This window comes from Parambassis ranga, chromosome 1, assembly GCF_900634625.1.
Source record: "Parambassis ranga chromosome 1, fParRan2.1, whole genome shotgun sequence".
NCBI lineage: Eukaryota > Metazoa > Chordata > Actinopteri > Ambassidae > Parambassis > Parambassis ranga.
This window is the reverse complement of record NC_041022.1, coordinates 23,498,577-23,513,709: the sequence shown is the minus strand read 5'-3', so window position 1 is coordinate 23,513,709 and position 15,133 is coordinate 23,498,577. Positions and strand designations below refer to the sequence as shown.

The following is a 15,133-nucleotide window of genomic DNA, read 5'->3' as shown; positions in this document are numbered from 1 at the left end:
TATTAATCTAGTGGGCTATTTACAAGTAAAAATGTTAGCAGGGCGTATAATCTCCTTTAATCTGAGAAAACTGACAGTACATTTACAGGGCCTCCTTTAGAACAGTCACCTCTCCTGAAACATAAACACTGCTGTCTGATGTGTTGTGGCGCCTCATACAGACACAAGTTCAGGAGTCAGGCGTGTGCGCAGCTTTACAGTGAGGGCAGCTACTGAAAACACGTGTTCTATTCAACTAGCATCCTGATTAAAAAGAAAGAAAGAAATTCCAAGTACTTAATGTGATTTGCGTATTCACAACAAGCACAAATGAAAATGCTGATTATCACAAGGCAGTCTCCTACTTTGATCTATTTTGGGACTATATTCTGACGGAGCACTGCTACATGCACACAGAGATCATGCAGCACCTGAAAACAAACACCGTCAACATACCAGCATGGCTAGGCTGCTAACTTTCCAACAGACAGCTCCTCACTTGACACAGTTTTCAATGTGCATTCTCTATCCGCTGGTGGAAGCCAGTGTGTGCACAGTACAGAGAGCACACTGTAAAAACGATAACTAGCGGTTGTTGATCTTAATAAAATTTAAAAATTGATGTGACTCAAAAGTGAACCTTTGCTGTATGCAACGATGAAAAACATGTTGTCTCAACATGTCTGTCTCTAACTGCCTCTACACTCATATTTTCTCGTCAGCTCAACAAAGACATGAGAGTTGGCATTTGAGCACCTTGCTAATGCAACTCTCTCACTTCACATACGTCATCTGCGCATGCGCATTACACCCAGCCTTTCAGTCTGAGCGGGAGAGAAGCCCTGTTCAGCCATTTTGTCTTCAGCAGTGACTGGATTGCCTGCCTTTGAACAGTTTTTCTGCATTTTTCTGCATAAAACGTAAGTGTATGTTTTTGTGACTACCTTAACAATGAAATAATGTTTCACGATGTTGTCCATCCTAGCTTAGTATTTCAGATTAATGAATGCGTTGATTAGTTTAAGGAGGCCATAGTTCGTGACTATGGGGGTGGGGTGGTTTGTGGGAGGTTGTGTGTCTTTAATGTGGACAGAGAGAAACATTTAAGGGAAGAGTGGCACAAATGTGTGCCAAAATACGCGTTCTTTTTCGGTCAGTTACAGCAAGAATTACGTATTTTCGCGGCATGGCATTATAAGGCGCAGTCTCAATTATGGGGTCTATTTCTGTATTTGACACATACATAAGGCACACTGTACTATAAGGCGCATGTTAGCTAAAACATACCAGTACGTAAATAAAAAGGGAACGGGAGAAAAACAGTGAGTTAAGTCTAACTTATTTATTATGAAGAAATTACTTTTTATATAATACAGATGCAGCTGATTGGTTTGTTACTCCCACGTTATTCTGCATAACAATTTGAAATGTGTATGTACAAGTTTCATGCTCGCCTGTGGCGCTCCGATCAGACCCTTGCGTCTGAGCTTTAAGACAGAGAGTTACGTTGCGCTGTAGAAGTGAAAACCCAGGAAACCTTTCCGCATCCGCTCACATCTCTATCAGTAGTGATTCAGTAAAAACCGGCTGGATATCAGTGAGGAGAACCGGTGCAGCCTCTCTCCGTCGACGGTGGCAGTGACAGAGAAACGGCGTGTGTGTTTCTATGGGCAGAACAGTGGCTGCTGCTGAATACCTGTTGTGATTCGAACTTTATGTTCACACTTTATTAATAAATAAAGACCGTCTTCGGATATATGTTGTCCCGCATTTTAATCAGATGCACCACAGTGATTCCTATTTCATCCACCAGTAGCTGACTTTACTCTTATTACAACAATGTACAACAAACAGGAAACAACTGCGCGAGTTCAAACCTGCCAGCTTCCCTCTCATCACTGTCACAGTCTCTGTCGTTGCCGGCTGGCTGTTCAGAAATTATTATTGTTATTGCTCAGAAATTATGACGGCAAAAGAAGCTCGGAAACGGCCGCACTCGCAGTAAAGCAGCGAGGGTGATGCGTGAACACATCCGTCTCTTTACATAAATCTCCCTGAGTCATTTCCCCTCGTCCTCGCCCTCGTTGTCGATTGCTGAAAGGCATAGCAAGGAAAAATGTTCAAAAGTAAATAAAGTGTTCAAAAGATTAAATGTGTTGTATTGACTTAGACTGAGCTATAAAATGTAGTTATTTTACACTGTGTTCCTGGATAAAACCCAGAAAATGTCTGTAAAACATTTTAGGTCATTTTAGGTAGAATTATTCTAATGTTTGAACTGAAAGTAGGATGTATGTTATGCTTTTTATTCATAATGTTATTTAGTCTGATAGAAAACCTTATACATTAAAAAAACAGACGAGGCAAAAAAAAAGCATGTATGGTTTTGTTAATGCTTCAAGATATATCATACTGGCAAAATTGTTGTTTTGCAAATGAAAAGGTCTGCAACGAAACTGATTGTGTTATATGTCTCTTGTGTTTCAGGAGTTGATTGTATGCAGTGCAAGTTTTGTAAGTTCACAAGCTCAAGTTCAAAAGCGTAAGTACAAGGCCTTTAGTACAAGTACAAGGTTTACATTTGCAAATTAGTCTTTATCTATGCTAATTTTCTTAGATTTTTGATCTAGAAATCCAGAATCTAAACAATTTTACCAGTGAATGAATGAAATGTATTTATCCCATGTCTAAGTTCTAAAGCATGATCTGACCTGAAGTGATTTTAGTTAAATTAAAGATGGCACTGTATTAATGGATTGATTGTGTTTTTCTGTTGAGACATCAGACATTCTGGCTCATAGAAAAACAGCAGCTCTGAGAGGACTCCCCATCTTTGTCCGAGATGACACCTGGAATGTTCAGTAAGTATTCTTAACAGTCAAAACATGACTCATACAAATGAAGTTAAAATTAAAAATTCACTGTGTGATTTCATAGCCAATGCATTTCAGCCAGTGCAGAATTCAATTTTTTACTCTATCCAAAGAGCAACAGAAACAATGAAATGTTACCAATTTTAATATAACCTTGTATACAATGTATTACCTACTATAAGTCTCTACTCACATAAAAAAGACATGTTCCTACTAGAGTAACGTTGCATAATTTGGGGTGAAATGGTTGTGTTTACTCCAAAGTGTTTCTTAATGTAGCCTCATTGTGTAGTTGTGGAATTATTCTGTCTCCTAGTTGTCATTAACTCTAAATCATGTTTCCGTTCTGTGTTTCCTCAGACTACTCATCCAGAGGAACAGGTGGTTCGTGATGTGACTGTTGCCATCCTCACTGTTTTTGAAGATGACGATGCACTGAATGGAGTTGATGTGGCTGTTGTGTTGGAAGGGGCCATCATCCTACAAGACTTGCCGGACATCTGCACTGCCTTTGCATATCTTTTTGGCCTGTTGTACACTATGAACATTGATTATCCGAAGGAGATGTCCTATACATTTGAGGCAGTCCAGTTCATCTTTTTTGAACTTGGTTCTCGATGCTCACAGCGCATAAGGTCGCTGAAAACAAAGCTATTGCTGTAAATAGAAAGAGCAAAATGTTGGAGGTGTCTGTTGTCAGTTCACAAAATGTGTCAAATGGTTATATTCTGTTGTGGCCTAACCAAATATTATTGTCACTGTGTAGTTTGTATGTGCTTGCAGTTTACTGAAGCAGGCCAGTCATCTTAACCACTGAAGTTTTATAGGTATTTCTGATCAAAGAAGTGGTGCTGTAATTTTAGTTTTTTTCCCCCCAGACTCTTTTATGTGGCAATGACTTTAACAACTTGTAGTTAAGAGTGAACAACAGTTGCGGAGGCCTGGTGAGTTGTATGACGGCACATATTTAAAGGCCAGACACATGTTGAATGCCTTGTCATTTTGCCAATAAAAGTATAGGCAAAGTTTAAGCTGTGCTGTTGTCATATTTTACAGCATATTATTGACACAATAACATATATATGTGAAAACATGTCATGTTAATGCTCCAAGAATATCATTGTTGGTCTCACAAAAATATTTTAGTTGTTATAAAAGCAGAGTTTTGTCATGTTGAAGGAAGAATTGTTTGTTTATACCACAATATCATTTATCTGTGTTAAATGTGAAAATACAAGGTATTTAAATAAGAAAGTAATTGTTGCTCCAACCCAAATATCCTTTTTAGATATACTAAGAACTCCAAGTTGGCAGAACTCATATTGTAACTAGAAAATTTTAGTTAAGTTGACAACTTAAAAAATTGTTGACAAAACTCAAAAATCTATCGCAGCATGTTGCCTTGAAAATTTGAGTTTTCTCAGCCTTTTTATTTTTACAGTGCAGCGGAGAAATGTGCGAGCTTGTAGAGATATAAACGACAAGCCGAGCAGTGTCACCACTACATATCAAAGAAATACTGCTGGGGCAATTAATCGACAACAATTTAATTTAATCGATCAAATTCTTATCGACAGTTAATCTAAAGTCGATTACCTGTTTACATCCCTACTTAAGACCCTTACGTTTTTAATACGTAACCTTAAATCCAGCGTGATTAAAAATGAAAGGTAACCACAGGCAAAAACAAAACTTATCACGGGTTGAAAACAAAACAGCTCAGTGTCAGGTGGCCTCGAACCTCAGAGTCCTGTATAAAAGTCCACCTTGTTGCATAGACTTCATCAGTCCCCAGCCTACCTTCTTATCACAGGATGGTGTCAGGGTATATGATAATACCATATGTTCTGTTAGCATAACGCTAAGCATAATGCCATATGATGCGCATTACGTCCATATGTTCTGTTCAGTGTTGTATCTAGAGGATGTATTGTCCACCAAAGGAGCCCATTTGTTTGTGAGGATGTGTTGTGTATATACTACATGTTACTGAGGATTTGATTAATGGCACACTAGCATACTTCTGTATCATTGACCTCTTATGTTATTTTATAGAAAAGTGGACCTGTGATTGAAACGGGAAGCTAAGGCATCCATTGACTTGTGGGTGAAAGGCAGGTTACTAACTGCTGTTTGTTTCATCCACCTGTGTTTATATTTATCTTGCTGTAAATAATGTTTATACTGTTTTTTTTACCGTTAGAGGTATATTTGTTATTTTTTTTGGTATGCTTGAGTGACTGTATTTGGCTGCTGCAACAGTGAAATTTCCCAGCTATTTACATTCTATTCTACTCTATTTAGTTAACATTAGCCTCCAACTTCATCTTCTGTTTTTGTGATAGGACACTGATTGCATTAGAAGCTTTAGTATTAAGGCTATCCTTTGTGAATGCAATTAGTAAAACTGATAAACTGATAAAAAACCGATAAAGAAAACAATGTTAATTATGTTAATCTTATATTGTAGCCTTTTCCTCACTTTCCTCCTCTTTTTTGTATACATTGTTATTTATTTGAATAACCGATGAGTATTGGCTTTCTCAGTCAGTCAGTTTATTTGCAAAAAAGTGCACTTTTCTGACTCTAAGATGTCAGCAAAACTTCAAAGCATTTTTTTCAGAACTGCACACAATCTAACACCCCCGTGACATCACAGCCCAGCCTCAGTCAACAATCTCTCCATGACCATCAAAGCCTCTCACTGTCTCCGCCTCCCTTGCTCTCTCCGCTGAGAGAACATTGGGGAATTTACCAGCTTGCCTCTGTGCCGCCAGCCCGGGGTTAATAGGTGTTCAACCCTCCTATTATCCAGGAGCGTTTGTGAATTACCAGCTGAGTGATGTTTACCACTGATATCATATATATGCTAATGTGGGTGCTTAATTGGAGGGGCGGATCTGGTGGGTGGGAGGGAGGGCGTAGGGTTGCGATCAAGTGTAAAATTGATTTGTGAGGGCTGATATTTGATCGACGGTGGGGGCCCGAGCTCCAGGCAGGGGTTCTGGGTACTCTGATAGAAACACATACCTGCCTCATCTCTCTCTCCGTATTGGTGTAAAATAAAAGCAGCACGGAAGAGGATTTTCATGTAGGTCTGAAGAATTAATCTCTCCCTCTTTGCATAATTAAGATGATTGTTTTTGTGTTTTCTCACTTGTATTAATTAGCATGGGGGAATAGTTAAATTTGTAAAGGGAATTCCCAAATCAAATTTTGTTAATTGCTGCAAAACGTCAGTGATAGTCACATCAGAGCAGAGAGATGCCAGGTGGATGTTTGCAGAAAAATGGAGCTGAATGGAAAGCACCTGAAAATCATATTTGTCCTGTGGCCTGCAGCTCTATTTATCCGGGTAGTACATACATGTCATACCCCTATATGAAATCAGTCCTAATAAAATGTGAGGATTTCGTTTCCTAAAAGATATATCATTATTGAGAAATTGAATGTTTGTTTCTTTAGGCACCAATCTGTATGATATTCACTGTCATTATATTAGGCCAAAGGGCAGGAATCTTGTCAGACATTAACACACACGAAAACAGTCTGAACTGTGAACTGAGCTCTCTGAATTGAGGCTATAGTGATTTGAACCTGCATGACACCCCTAGACTCTCTCACCCCCCATTTTTTTCTTGTCTCTGTCCTCCACTTTAACGAAGTACTGAAGTACCTAAGTATAATTAACAACTAAGGGCTCATTATGCCTCATAATGCCTCTTTTGAAAGTTAACTTTATATATTTTGGGATTTGTATTTTTTGTTTTTTGTGTCACTAAAACACATTGGTGTGTAAAAGGGAGATACTATATAATAGTGTGTTATCATATCATTGTATACAAAGCAAGTTTCTATGTGGGCTGTAGTAAAATGTCTTGATGTTCAGGATTAGAATTGATCATCTTTTGCCACCGCTATAGACTGAAAAATGATCCTCACATGCTGATTTGAGATTGTTATTAAAATGTCCTGATTGGAAAATCAATCAAACTTCCATCATGGATAAAATTGTCAGTCTTCCACTCTGCAGAATCAAAATGAAAATCACAACTGAAGTTGTCCATGCCATCATTTGTCAGGACGTAACTGCCAGTCTTAATGTGTAAATTGGGCAGACTGAGACAAATATGTTTTCCTTTGATAAGTTGAATTTTACTTCTGCTGCCAGCCTCTGCTCACTCACTGTGGCTCAAGCGGAAGGTTTTAAGCCGCCGTACGTGAGCCGCATGGTTAAACGTCTGCTGGCTTTGAAACAAACAGCCCGCAAACGCTTTAAGTATATTATCAGCCAAGTTCTTTTAGGAACGTATTGCTAAAGGAGCTTACCATTTAATTAATGTAGCTTCAGCGAGATTACACCCGGCCCAGCCTTGTAAGCAGAGGCAGAGTCTTATTGACCTCCTATGCTAGAGCTTAAAGACACAAGAATGGCGTTTTTACTCAACTTTGATGGGATAACTAGTATAATCTTTCACAGGAATGGGAGGAATAAAGTGTTTTAAACATAATACCCTTCCAAACTGAGTGGGCCTGTGTGACACTCAAGTGCCGCGCAGGGACAGAGAAAGTTTGACTTTTTAAAGTCTCCTTTTATTTTTCTAGCAGAAGCGATGGAGAGAGCTGAAGCACAAGATAAAACTTTTCTCCACGTTCACTGAAGTTGTCTGTAGTGAGGATGGAGTGAATCATGACAGAGGGCTCGATAAACACAAATAATAGATTTTGACACATTCAGTTGCAAGAAGTATATTTATTAATGTTCAGATGTAGCTGTATAAACAGGTAATAAATGACAATGTAGTCAAATTATTATACATTCATAATTAACATACAGAGTGGTCTTATGTTGTAAAATACATCTGCACATTAATACTAAGGTATAAGGCTGAATTAAAAAAATATATGTTAAATTGAAAAAACAACATTGTGATAAAATAATATATACAGTCTTGACTAAAAAACAATAACGAGTATTTTTTTTAAAAAATCTCAAAACCAGGAGTATAAAAATTACAATAAAACATCACAAAAATTTCAGTTTCAAAAAGGAGTCTTTGACACAGTTTATTCCTTTTACACTTTTTTGTGTTTTCCACCCACCCCTCCCTCAGCCCACATACCGTCCCAGATGTTACTGACCCCCCTCTTATCCCCTTTCTGTCTTTTTCTTCTTTTTTGAGTTTTCGGCATCGCCCTTTCAAACATTCTTTAACAGTGGGATAAAGGGGACGGGAGGGATTGGGGAGATTAGGCTACGGGATCCTCCAGGCATTGTCTGAGAATCTGCAGATAAAAAAAGGCATTGGTTTGGTTTTGATTTGGTGGTATGGGGGCAGAAAAGGAAGGAGGGAGGGATAGGGGGAGGATGGGAGGATGGAGTTAGCAATTTCAGGGGGCAGGTGGTGATGTTAGTTGGTCAGCTGCTATTTTGTGATTTAGAATAAAGGGATCTTGATATTTTGGCAGTGAACAGGAGATGCTGTTGCTATATGCTTCCTGTTTATTGTTACAGATGGAGATTAATTCCTTTAATCATTTATCACTTATGACTATTAGTCTCTGTATAAAAAAGCAAAATTGTGCTTATTTTATGACATGTTTCAGTCATATTTGGATCACAATTGCTAATCATTCTTGTACATTTACAGAAAAGCAGTGTCCTTTTCTTAAAGGGCCATGCCACTGTTTTTAGTTTTAGCTCAGTAGAGGGAAATATTCGCTTTCTTGCAGAGACCCAGATAAGAGGATTAACACTGCTCTCAAGCTTCAGTCACAAGCTAAGTTAGCGTAGCATAGCATAAAGACTGGGAACAAGGGGGAACAGCTAGCCTGGCTCTCTGCAAAGGTAACAAAATCCACCTATCAGCATCTCTAAAGCTCAGTGATTAACTCATTACACCAAAGCTGTTAAATCTGCACCACTATCCTGACAGTACACATGCTGATGTAACACAGGAGTCACAAATGTTTATTTCCGTGCATTAATTTATTGTTTCATGTAGTAGTGATACTGTTTTATCAGTGAAGCACAAGGAGCAATCTATAACAATTCATTCAGTGAAATTATGCATTGTTGTAGAGAAATATCAAACCACAGGTTTCTTATTATACATGATTCATTTAAAAGCACAAGAAGAAGTTCAGAGACACTTTGTATCAGTCAATCAGCTCATCTGTGCATGTATTGATGAACCTTTTAATGCTGATCTGGGTGAAGGACAGTAATTGATTGATCAGATTTTTCAGGGAAGAAGAAACTGACCTCTCTGCCTCTTCTGTCACCTAATAATCAACTCCAGATTTATTTATTAGGGCCCGAGCATGAAACATGCGAGTTATGCGCATAATGCGATAATTATTATTATTATTCCATATTCTTGTTCCGGCTACGGTATCGGAAATTTGACCCCCTGGACGTGCTCAAAAACTCACCAAATTTGGCACAAAATTGTCCCCCGACGAAAATCATGATTTGACACTGTCATATGTGGGCGTGGCCACATGGCTCAGCAGCGCCCCCTGGAATGAGATCTGAGTGTGTTTTGCTGTACTCTTCTGCCCGGCAGACCACTCCTGGTGCCGGTACCGGGGGAGAGAGGTCCTGGGCCGATAGGGGAGGCGGCGGCTGCCGGTCCCACGGACCACAAGGAGTGCGAGGGCCCATCATCGCTGCTTGCAGCTTTAATTTTTTTAACTCAGACTTTAGGTGTCAGAAGAAATTGAATTGGTCCTTTCCAATCAAACTGAACACACAATACAATTTTGAAGGCTCAACATCCCAAAGGGCCTTTGTGTGATGAATTGAGATCTTGAATTTATTGTATTACTGTATAGTTGAGTGCCTTAATTGCTCTGATTCTTATACATCTGATAAGCGATCACCTGTGAGTATGCGGTTGTGTTTTTGCAGCCCCCGTGGATCAGCGGGTGGTTATCAGCTGTTTGTCAGCAGCCTGTTAACAGTTTCCATTCAGATGCTCATATCAGTTAATTAGAACCAAGTGAATCTCTCCCAGTAATCTCCCCTCATTCACGTGCTAAAGTGGCCATGCCTTTACTTAAGTAGTTGTTATTTCCTTTTGTTTTTAATGCCTCTTGGCTGCAAAACATCCACATGCCAGGAATTGTGATGCTTATGACAAACTGCAGGCTCAATTAAAGAGGAAAAGTATCCCTCTCTCTCTCTTTGGTTAAATTGTTAGTTGTTTTCATTATTTTGCATCAGTTAAGTAATTGGTACCTTTTTTAGATTTACGTTGGGACAAAATATACTTCCCTTTTAAATATTAGGCAAATTTAGTAGTACATAAAATGAGAATCCTTCAAAATCCTGCACTCAGTTAAGATGAATTCTATACATTGTTATTTATGTGTCTTTTTAAAATAATAATACAGGTCTAACTAATGTGGTATCACAAAAGATGCATTTAAATTTTTGTGTTCTCCATTAAAAAAACAAAAACAAATTTGGACATAAAAAAGCAAGAAACATGGGCTTTTATTGTAAATTCAATCTAAATTCCTTCTCCTTGCCTTGTAATTCTGTTTTACAGAAGCTTCTGGGATCCTCCCTGTTTGTTTTTATTTTATTTTATTTTATCTAATTAATTGATTGTGCTGATGAACTGAAATCTTCCCTCCCTGCTGGAATCTTCCGCCGCAGACGCCTCCTCGTACTAATGGAGTTCAGCCATTAGCTGAGCAGATTGATTCATTACGCTAATGTGAGTCTAACCCTGTTGGCCCTGTTGAAATGCGTGCAATATGACACTCCTCAAATTTGTTCTAACACATGCCCTGGGGAGCCAAACAGAGCTGCTGCTAATGGGGGAGGTGGAGCCAATTATGCAGAGAAGAGCTGACTGTCAACAGATATTAGGAAGATATCAGCTCTGTGTGCTATGAGGCAGCCCAGCCTCCTCAAACACAACAGACTCGCAGCTCCTCTCAAAGCTGCATTTCTCAGTCTGTTAGGAGAAAAATGACAGAAAGAGGGCTATGGAAAGCAGATTAAAAGTCTTGAGTGTCCTTAATAAAATAAAATACGTTTTGTTTTTCAAGCATTTTTTGAAATTTAAATGATCCAGTGTGAGAAACGGTCTTTGTTTCCTGTCTTTTTTTTATAACATTTGGGCTGACTTTAGAATTTGCATGACTTTGTATGGTGCATCCACTTGTGCATGTAGTTTTTTTGCATGTGACACACTATATAATGTGTTGAGTTTATTTGTATTGGAACCATAAATGACAGTTATTACACATGTACTCATAGATTGTATATAACTATGGACAAAGTGTCTGCGTTGTCATCCACAGGTTTCTGAAGTGCAATTTTAGGTCTCTGTGGGAGCCTCGGACCATTGCCACGTTGGCTGGGACAGAGTCACTATGAGATGCCAGTCGCCTGCTGCTGAAAGTGGTCATGCTGATTGTGTGAAATTGCAAGTTTTAATATTAATATAATCAAGACGAGTGAGTTTTATGAGAAGTCTCCCCTGTACAGATGTCATAAAAAGGGACGTTATCATTAGGAACCCAAACAGTTGTGTAACAGACTGTAAGCATAGAACTATTTATCGATGCAATTAAGTTGGGACATTTGGGTATTGACTTTGGAGCCAGCTCTTAAAGGCCACAGGGGCCCTTCTGCATGGCCTTCCTTTCTGAGCCCTGGAGGTTGCCAGTGCCACTTTGTAAGTTTACAGATCAGGCTCTAAAAAATGGGACAATGACTTTTTTAGAGGCACACACCATACTACAAACCCTCCTGTTAGCCGCAATACTAGAATTTGTAGTGACCACTGAAAAAACAGGTGAAATAGGGAGGGCAACTGTGGACTTGCCACATTAACGAGTCAGACACGGCCTCCTCTGTGTTTGACTTGCCCTCTCACAAGACCAGGTGTACGTACCGCCCCACTCAGGCCCTTCCTCCCTGCAGCAGCTTGTATCAGAGCTGATGGCAACAAAAGTGGTGGCTCACTCATGTGTGGAAGTGCTCTAGGCATTACTTATAGATAAACCTTGTGTAAAACAGTACAACATCTGAACTAAGCTGACCAATTAGGGTATGTTATTCAGCTCTGAACATGGTGTAAACGTAAACAATATCCAAAAAAAATATCCCCTGTGTGGGCTCTGCACTTGATGCCATGCCCTATATTTGTGTACTTGATGTGACAACAGACTGTAATGACACCAGTCACACCAGAGAATCAATCTGTTTGATAAAGTTAGCCAGCGACATACAGCGGGATCATCCAATCACCTGCCAAACACCAACTATACAGTAGTTAGTCCATGTGTTAAACAACATGTCATTAAGATATAGAGTACTAATATACCAACTTCCTACATAATCTCTTGGGATTATCTGGACCAACTGTTTTCATGTATTTGCTTGTTTGAGTTCCAGGCTGTTATAACCTCAGGGATTATTTGGCTGGAGTCTTATAGTCTTTTCCCGCCAAGTTACTAAAAAAACGAGGTGAAATATGTAAACATGCATCGATTGCCACTATTCAGCTACAGGGATTAAATCATTGATAGGGTTCAATCACAAAAGGAGAGTAGGGGTATAAAGTGTGGAAAAGGCCCTTAGGTTTGAAGCACACCACAGACTGGACTTTATACTCCTGGGTTTATCTCCTATCTGTGGATGTGCTGGTGTGCAGAGTGAATGGAAGCAATGTCTGCGTCGGGTGGAGATAAGGCCTGTTGTTGTGGATGTGGGGGTGGGTGGTCTTTATTTACCTGTAGCTCAAGGGGCTTTCGGCTCCCTGCAGGCTGCCGCTTTACATTGTGTCCCCCCACTGCTCTGTCAACACTCATCCCAAGTCTGCCTAGTCAATGGCCATATGCACGAGAAACATATGGCCATCCACTCCTCGTGCGCACTCACATGCAAACAATGAATGTGGTGACATGAGCTCATGTAGTCTGGCATGTAGATTGTGAGTTCTGACTTTATACAGTAGTCAACACTTGTTGATGTGTATTCAATCTACATTGTTTTCTTTCTTTACCTAAAGACACTACTTTCTCACACCAACTAAATATATACTGTCAGTTTTAAAAAAAGACCACAATAGCAGTAGTCCACTTTGGTTTTGGTAGTTGAAGAACCATTTTTAAGCTCATAATTGACTTAATAATGATAATAATAATGCCTAATATCCCTAAGACATTACAGAGCTGCAGACCAAAACATTACATAATACCTCTACAGTAGTCTAGACCTTCAGTCAATAAGAAGGGAAGAAGCTTCAGAGGAGCCAGGTGACACTTGTGCTTGGTTAAAATTAAGCACACCGTTGCCAGCCGCTCCTTATATATATATTCTCCTCTCTAATGTCTGCTCCCTGTACAACAAATTGGACTACAGTTGGCTTCTTTAGACCAATACAAGTAAGGAGACTGCTGCAGGTTTGCAGAGATGCGACTTGGTTGCTCATTTATTTAGTGCAAAAGAAACTACAGAGGTACAAACATCTGACTACAAGCATTGGGCTGTTTGGTGAATAGTCTTTTTAATACATACATTTTGCTACAATGTCAAAAGGAGATCCCCCTATTATACTTCCACATATATATTATAGATTTTGAAAGAATTAATAGTGCCCTACTATTGTGACACTGCACCTTTCACATGGAAGAGCCACAAAAGCTTATAGTTACAAATTTGTGTTTATAGTTTGGTCATAAAATTGCTGAACACTTTAACACAAAAACTGCAGTCACAAGAAGAAAAGTGAGTGTATAATGTCCATCCTAGATATTGAGCCAGTTTGTGGGAGTATTTAATATGATCTGGACAAATTACCATAAAGCTCAGTCACAAATGCTATTTAAAAGCAAGCAAATCATTTCAGCAGGTGAGCTCTTATCTCAGAAGCACCACCCCTTCTCCAATGAACAATTTTTGGCAAAGCATTTCCTGCAATGTTTGTTGATTTGTCTGAAGAAGGAGGAAAGAAAAAGGGAGTCAGTGTCCATATTGCCGTACATCTGCTGTTTTCTTTCGATAGCATAGCAAGGCCCGGCTGCCACACCACGCAGGTGCTGCTCCTTCCCCCCTGAAGGCCACATTCTTCTATAGCCATGTGCTGCCTGAGCAAACTGCGCTTCTGAGCAGACTTGTCCCACTGCTGACTGGCCACTGCCCTGGCAACATGCATTGTTGCTCTATGCAAATCCACTCACACTGGGACAGAGACTCGGGGAGGGGGTATCCTGAGCTCAGGAGCCAGGATAGAGAACGGAGGCCGGCCAATAAATGAAAGTTTGCCTTAAATCCTCGGGATAATAGAGGCAGAGGTTGGGGCCGAGGCTCGAAGCCGAGATAAACAGAGGGATTACTCCACGGTTTTGCATCACTCACTCTCCTCTGGGTGGCCCTTAACCATCAGGAAAGCAAAAAGGGGAGAGGGGGTGGCGAGAGAAGAAAAAACGTTTAACGCATGGACATTCACACAGCACATAGGGGGAAAGAAGTGAGCCTAATTCCATCAAAGACTGAGAAATTAGCAATTAATTTATTCCAACCTCCCCGCCCCGGCTCCTTTTCTATTTTCAGCCCAATTGTTGGTTAGTTCTGCAACATCTGGTCCAGAACAGTCTCTGCGCCTGATGACGGATGCACCCTCCATTAAAGTAGAATGGCAGAGAAAATCTTCCCTTTTTCATTCATTTCTTGTCCATGGGAGATTAGTTTGGTACGATGTGAAAAGTAATCATTAAAAATGTTGCTCTTTTGCAGGCCATGCATATCCACCATGGGCAGCACCGTTATTTGCAATTGTAATTTAAAGAATAATTAAAGAAGTTAAATGATTTTGTAAATGTAGAACAACTTGAGTCTTTGTGCTCAAGGGTGCATGAACCTGCACCTTATGGCTGGTTGCTCTGATAAACTCAGTAATGAAAGAATGTAGCGCCACACTAATGACAAATTTTGAAGTGTTTTGGATTTGCTCACTCCCCTGTCTTCAGCTCACAAATGCTCTCATGGCCGACTTTAATCTGGGCGGGCACAAAGAGTCGTTTTAAACAAAAATCGATTGGAGGACTTTGTTTAATTAGAGAATATCAAATCAGGTAAAAATGTAAATGGCTGGTATAGACACAAAACCATGCGGTTAGTCCAACACTGCACTCCCCACTAATTTGGCAAATAGTTTCCATAAGTAATCAATTTAGGATGTAAAATGAAAAAATTGCTTCAAATTATTTCTTAAAAAATCACCTGTTAAGCACTTAATTTAAATGAAATAGCAATA

General features: G+C 39.6%; 1 long non-coding RNA gene across 2 annotated transcripts; it reads left to right on the top strand.

Moving 5' to 3' along the window:
• Window positions 1–646: 646 nt before the first annotated feature.
• On the top strand, window positions 647–3,883 carry LOC114440585 (uncharacterized). Of its 2 annotated transcripts, none has more exons than XR_003671155.1 (4): window positions 647–899; window positions 2,467–2,521; window positions 2,765–2,840; window positions 3,213–3,883. It is a non-coding gene; the product is annotated as an uncharacterized LOC114440585 (long non-coding RNA). The 2 variants fall into 2 exon arrangements; XR_003671154.1 differs by having other exon boundaries at window positions 2,758–2,840.
• The last annotated feature ends 11,250 nt before the right edge of the window (window positions 3,884–15,133 follow it).